Here is a 6,535-nt window from a genome sequence, read left to right as displayed (position 1 = left end):
CTTGAGCATGATTTTTTCTTTTTATTTCTTTTTATTTCTTATTTCATTTATTATTTTTATTTCGTATTTCCTTTTTGCCAACACGTAAGGCAGCAACGCGCGTGTGACGGGATTTAGCCTAGGGCGTTGCGACCCCCTCCTTTTTGGGTATAGCTGAGGAATTGCCCGACGGCGTCGCCAGCCTTCTTTTTCCTAGTCGTCTCAGAAAGGGATTCCCAGACTTGACAGGCTGCAAATCTGTCGTAGTCAGCCACGATCGACGATAGGCGTCGGTAGGACGCCATTTGCGCCAGATCGTCCAAGAGGCGCATAGCCTTTCATAAGGTTGGACACCAGCACACCAGGTCCAGGGAGGCCTTTTGCGACAGGTCCCTATGGGACAGATTTATTATCGTTGAGTGTATAAAGGGTAGACGTTTTTTGCTTGTGGTCACATTCCTACTAGTTGGTCGTTTCTTTTTCCATCGTTTTTCCGCAGCTTCTGGCATATAGCGTTCAGGAGAGAGTCTGGTGATCTCCTCCTTCCCTACAATGGCAGTTGTTCCGGTGGCGGTTCTAATGGTTGATGCGAAGTATAGGTTATCCCAAGCTCTCAGCTCTCTAGTACCCTCCGAGTACCGAGTTATTTTACCTTTCAAGTTAACTGGATACATATATGTATGGATAGGTCTATCTTAACAGGCCTTGGCCTCACATTTCCAGACATCGGATTGATGTGCTGGAATAGCCCGGTTATTACCTTCATACATTTGTGGCTCTTAGTTTAGGTTTCCAGGCTTATCTCAATCCTACGGGGCTCAGTGGTTGTACGACCCAATCTACATTGCGAGGATGACTTTCCGATGGTATCAGTGCAAGCGTTCCCTTCATAGGGGTGCCACGGTAGCGGTGTGTTGGGCACCGTCATTCAAACAATTTTTCCGATCCATCAGTTATTCGGGCTCTTTATCGTGCACGCCCCTGGAGGCTTACTGTTCAGCATCGCCATATATCGACTGCGAGAACGATCAGCGGATATGGGCACATAGATCATCTTCTTAAGTGGACTTGTTCCAGGAATCAGGCCATTCTGCCAAAACTTTCATATTTAGGTTGTTGCGGTATACCTCCTTAGCCTACATGACAGTACAGGATTGTTCCATCCGGTTTCCTTGTATTTCCGGTGACTGGGTCGCAACTTTCGTGCAGGGTGGACTCCATTTTTGACATTCCAATGCCCCTTGGGTTGGCGGAAGCAGGATCGGTTTCCTACCTTACCTTACAAATTTCCTCTTCTCATGAAGTAGCACTCATGTAGATCAAGGCAGATGCCTTTATGGTTCACCGGGGAGCTACGTCCCGCAGATTCATCGTTGCCGTTTAGTAGCACGGGTCTGGGTTTTGACACATGGCGATGTGGTAAGTACAGTTTTCCCTAGGGGGTATGTATTCCGACTTTACTTTATTTACGATCAAGTTCTGGTATATACAATACTTTCCTGGTTTTCGAACGCGCTGAGGGCATTCATTTCGTATTTCTGAGTCCTTCCACTCCCGACATACGTTTCAGCGATAGAGGGTCGCTTTGTTGATATGTACGCCTTTTTGGCGGCTTTGTGAGGACTGATTTCTCTACTTGTGAATTATTTACCAAATATTGTACGGGGACTTCAGTACCGTTCACCTTATAGCGTCCACTTTGGTTGTTTTTCTGCGGCTCATTCTCGGTTCAGGGCAAGTTGCTGAACTTGCGTCGGGGTTTGCTTCCGTATTCTTTTGGTGGCGTAAATATTCCAAACTGGACTGATTCTCGGTTTTTTTCCTTTTTATTACTAGACATATAATAGTATGTCGACTGGACAGTAAATATTGTCAGGCTGTGTTACAAATGCATTCCACCTTCAGGTGTTCCTATGGCGAGGCAAGCCTGCGTTTTACAGGTACAGTATATACTCTAGGAAGTTGCTCTGTCAGCCAAGTCTGAACTGCATGTGGTCAGGGCCTGGTCACACGAATTCGAGATAATGCACTTTATGGGTGTTTCTTCACATGCCTCATGGCTTTCAACGATGATTTTCGGATTTACTATCTGAGGTTTTTTCGAGTATATGTTCATATGACTGTTGATGATTATTGACATTTTATATGTGAGTACGAGGCTATTACAGCCGATGGTTGAGGGCCTTTTGCCGGAATGGGTGTTAGAACCAATTGTGAGACGCAGTTTGCTCAAGTACAATACTTATCATTCTTGTTTTGATAATTCCCATTGTTGTGCAAGTTTTAATTCTTCTGATGGAGTTTCTCAGACTCTATTAAAACAGTGTATTATGTACCGGTGGGAGATTTAAGACTGTAGTTGTGTTGATAAGCGTTAAACTAGCATAATCCGAAGCCTCCGGTCCTGTAATAGAATCAAAAATTAGCTAGCATACGCGCCAAGAATTTTCAATTTTATTAAGGACACGGAGGCGAGGATTATCCCACCCGGTTTATTACAGTATTGGTAATAATTACCCACCCGCATGTACTTGATATTCTGTATCAGCAGAAGTTACGGGTTTTTCCTGTCTCATTCCTTTCAGCTTCGAGTACAGAGAAGAAGGAGCAGGTGTTCTTCTGGCTTAGAAGACGTAATCTTCCAGTTTGACAATGGTTCTCCATGTTGAAGGATGTTTATTGAGGCTCATTTTCCGTGGAATGGACTGGATTTATTAATGTGGACTGTATATGTTCGAGCAAAGAAAGAGGAGGAGACACAGGGTACAGCAGCTCTTATGGGGCTATACAGGATGTGATGTATGTACAAGCATCATTGGAAATGTAGTTTTATTTGCATACAAAACGTTTTTCATTGGCTGCTGTGAGTAGCAAATATAAGAAAGAGAAGCATAATCCTCGCCTCCGTGTCCTTAATAGAATTGAAAATTCTTGGCGCGAATGCTAGCTAATTTTTGACTCACGCTCCCACTTCCCTTCTGTGGAGTATTTCTTCAACAGAACACAGCGTGAGCGCGATGACGTATTTGCACTAAAGACAAACGTGGCGGCCATTTTGCGTTTCTTAGCAACCAACTAAACTATTTATTTTTAACGCTGCAATTGCCGGATAAACGCTACTACTGCTGATTAACTTACAAATCTACCCATTTCACAATAATAGGAAACATATTTAGATTAGTGGAATCGAAACGCATCAAACTTGTCTGGTATTTATTTTTCTTATTATAAAAAACGTTTCTAAAGGCAAACATTTGGTATTTATAAACATGGCGTCACAATCCACAGGCTTAGTTGCATCCGTACCTTTCCTTCCTCGACCTGGTGATCCTGCTATTAAACAAGTTTGGATGCCGATGCTAATGTATTTTTAGACACTCTTGCCGACTTAGATAGGTAATATCAACCTACTGTATGTGTAGGAATAAGTTGTTATGAATTTTTCCTGAGGAAACAAAAGAAAGCCAAATCTGTTGAGGATTATGTGTCTTCTTTAAAAAAACTATAAATTAATTGTCAATTCGAAAATCTTCACGACAGCTTTATCAGTGATCAACTAGTGATGCACTGCAGTAATTCATCAATTCATGAGAAATTATGGGTTTGTGGGGATTCACCTTTGAATGAGATAATTGATATTATCAAAAAAGCTGAAATGTCTAAGAGATGTGCACAGGTTTCTCTGAAAAAAGATGATGACAACAATGTAGTCGCTAATGTCCAAGTGAAAAAGAAATTTGATAGTAAAAAGTACAACTTTCGTAGTAATAAAAAAGAAAGTTATAAGGTAAAGAACAGTGCAGATAATAAGAATGTATGTTACAGATGTGGTTATTCAGGTCACAATGCTTTTGAAAAGGGATGTCCTGCCATTAATTCAAAGTGCACTTATTGTGGTGTTCTTGGTCATTATGCAAAAGTATGTAGAAGTCGTGTTAACAAAAATCAAAAGAAACACGTAAGTTATGTCAATGAGAGAGGATAATGACAGTAACAATGACTTGAGTTCTGATGATGAAGAAATACCTTGCATTTTAGATATTGATGATATTGATGATGTTGTCTTAAATGTCAATATGACTGGCAAAAAGAACCATGTGTGTGATATTAACATAGGTGGTGTGATCATTCAAATAGTTGCGGATTCTGGATCCCCTAATACTATTGTACAAAGAGCTGTATGGGAGAAAGAGTTTGCGCATGTCACCAATAAAGAATTAAAACCCTCAGATATTCATCCACTGACGTACACTGGAGAAAGAATTCCCATGGTGGGGTATGTTGAAGAACTTTTTAAGTTCAAAGACAGGTCTACCATGGGAAAACTTTATGTTGCTGAAAAAGTTCCATCTGTCCTTGGATGGATGGATCAGGGTGAGCTGGGGATTATTTTGAATCCCAAGGCAACTGATCAGGTCATGCTCATTGATGACATGAATAAAGAATTTATTGGGAATAAAACTAAGGAATTTCCTAAAGTATTTACTGGTGATGTTGGGAAACTCAAAGGATTTTCCCACAAGATTATCTTGAAGAAAGACAACAAGCCCATATGTCATAAGGCGAGAAACATCACTATGAGTATTAGAGATGATGTATTGAAAAAGTTAGACATACTAGAAAAAAAAGGGATTATTGAACCAGTGGAAAGTGCCGAATGGTTGACTCCATTGGTTATTGCGCGCAAACCTGACAATCGTCTTCATTTGTGCATAGATTTGAGAGACCTTAATAAAAACATTGTTGTAGATAAATGTCCCCTTCCAAAAATTGATGAACTTCTTTCTCAAACAAAAGGCGTGAAATGGTTCTCGACATTAGATCTGACATCCGCTTACCATCAGGTGGAGTTACATGAGAGCAGCAGAAGTTTGACGGCTTTTATTGCACCTTTCGGGTGTTACAGATTTATAAGGATGCCTTTCGGTCTTGCTTCTGCTGCTGCTGTGTTCCAACGGTTGATGCATAGGTTATTTAAGGGAATTGTTATGTTATGTTATGTTATGTTATTAAACATTTATATCGCGCACGGATACTCAAGAGTGTCCCGGCGCGGAGGTGAACCATAACAACGAGCAGTATATTAAGATGGATTGGTTAAAAAGGAAGGTCTTCAGCTGTTTCTTGAATAGCATAGTGTCTTGGATGTTGCGCAACTCCAGAGGAAGGGAATTCCAGGCCACTGCAGCCTTAACAGAGAGGGAGCTACCCCCTAACCGAACCCTGCGAAAGCGGGGAACAGTGGTCAGACGCAGAGTGGTAGAGCGAAGGTTTCTAGAAGGCGTGTAGAAGGAAAAGCACCTCTGGAGGTAAACCGGGCCAAGACCATGCAAGGCTCTATGAGCTAGTGTAAGGGCCTTAAACTGAATGCGGTGGACAACAGGCAGCCAATGCAAGTCGCGTAAATGCTGCTTCATGCTTGTGCGCCCAGGGATTTGCAGCAGATTAATGGCATTACCTATTTTCAAGATGACATATTAATAATGGGGCATGATCTAAAAGAACATGACGAGAGATTGAGATTGGTTCTGGAGAAATTAATGGAAAGAGGTTTGACTGCAGAATTAAAACAATGTAAATTTAGAATGAATTCTGTAACTTATTTAGGGCATCAAGTCAGCAATAAGGGCATTTCACCTAAGAAGGTTTTGATGGAAGCAATCGAGAGGGCACCCTCTCCTACTTCAAAGGATGATGTGAGATCCTTCTTGGGATTGACTGAGTTTTATTCGAAGTTCGCTAAAAATTTTGCAACTAATACCTTCAACTTAAGGCAACTCTTAAAAGTTAAGAATGAATTTATGTGGAATGAAGAATTAGAACTTGATTTTCAAAATATGAAAACAGAGCTTGCTAATGCTTTTCCGCTTCAAGCCTTTGACAATTTAGCTCCAAGCATCATCACAACTGATGCAAGTGACAGAGGGTTAGGGGCTGCACTTTCGCAAATCAATGAACATGGCAAAGAGGTCACTATAGCTTTCGCTTCACGATCATTATCTCCATCCGAGGTCAAATACTCTATCATTGAAAAAGAAATGCTAGCCACGGTGTGGGCTATGACAAAAATCAGGCAATTTATTTGGGGCACTAAATTCCTTCTACGAACTGATCACAAGCCCTTATTAAAAGTCTTAACTTCTGATGGAATTGTCAAAGCTACCCCACGTATAGCGAAAATCAGTTTAAAGTTATTTGATTTTAACTATGAGGTTGAGTATCTTCCTGGGAAAAATAATCAGGTAGCTGATTATTTAAGTAGATCACCCATTCAACAGGATTTCAATCTTAGTGAAGAAGCTGAAAATTTCAGTGTGGCTGTGATCGTTGACGAAACAGAAGCCATATCTAAACAAGAGTGGGACAATGGGTTGTTGCAAGATACTGATTCATCTAAAGCTAAGGGTTTTATTACAAAAGGATGGCCCAGCAAAAATAATCTGTGTGGTGACTTAAAAGCTATGTGGAAATTACAAGATGAGCTGTCCATTGATGATAATGGTTATATCTGTAGATGCGAGAGAGTTGTTGTTCCGTCGGCTCTAAGGAGGAAGAT

Source organism: Lissotriton helveticus, chromosome 4_1, assembly GCF_964261635.1.
Source record: "Lissotriton helveticus chromosome 4_1, aLisHel1.1, whole genome shotgun sequence".
NCBI classification, from domain to species: Eukaryota; Metazoa; Chordata; class Amphibia; order Caudata; family Salamandridae; genus Lissotriton; species Lissotriton helveticus.
This window is presented reverse-complemented; position numbering follows the sequence as displayed.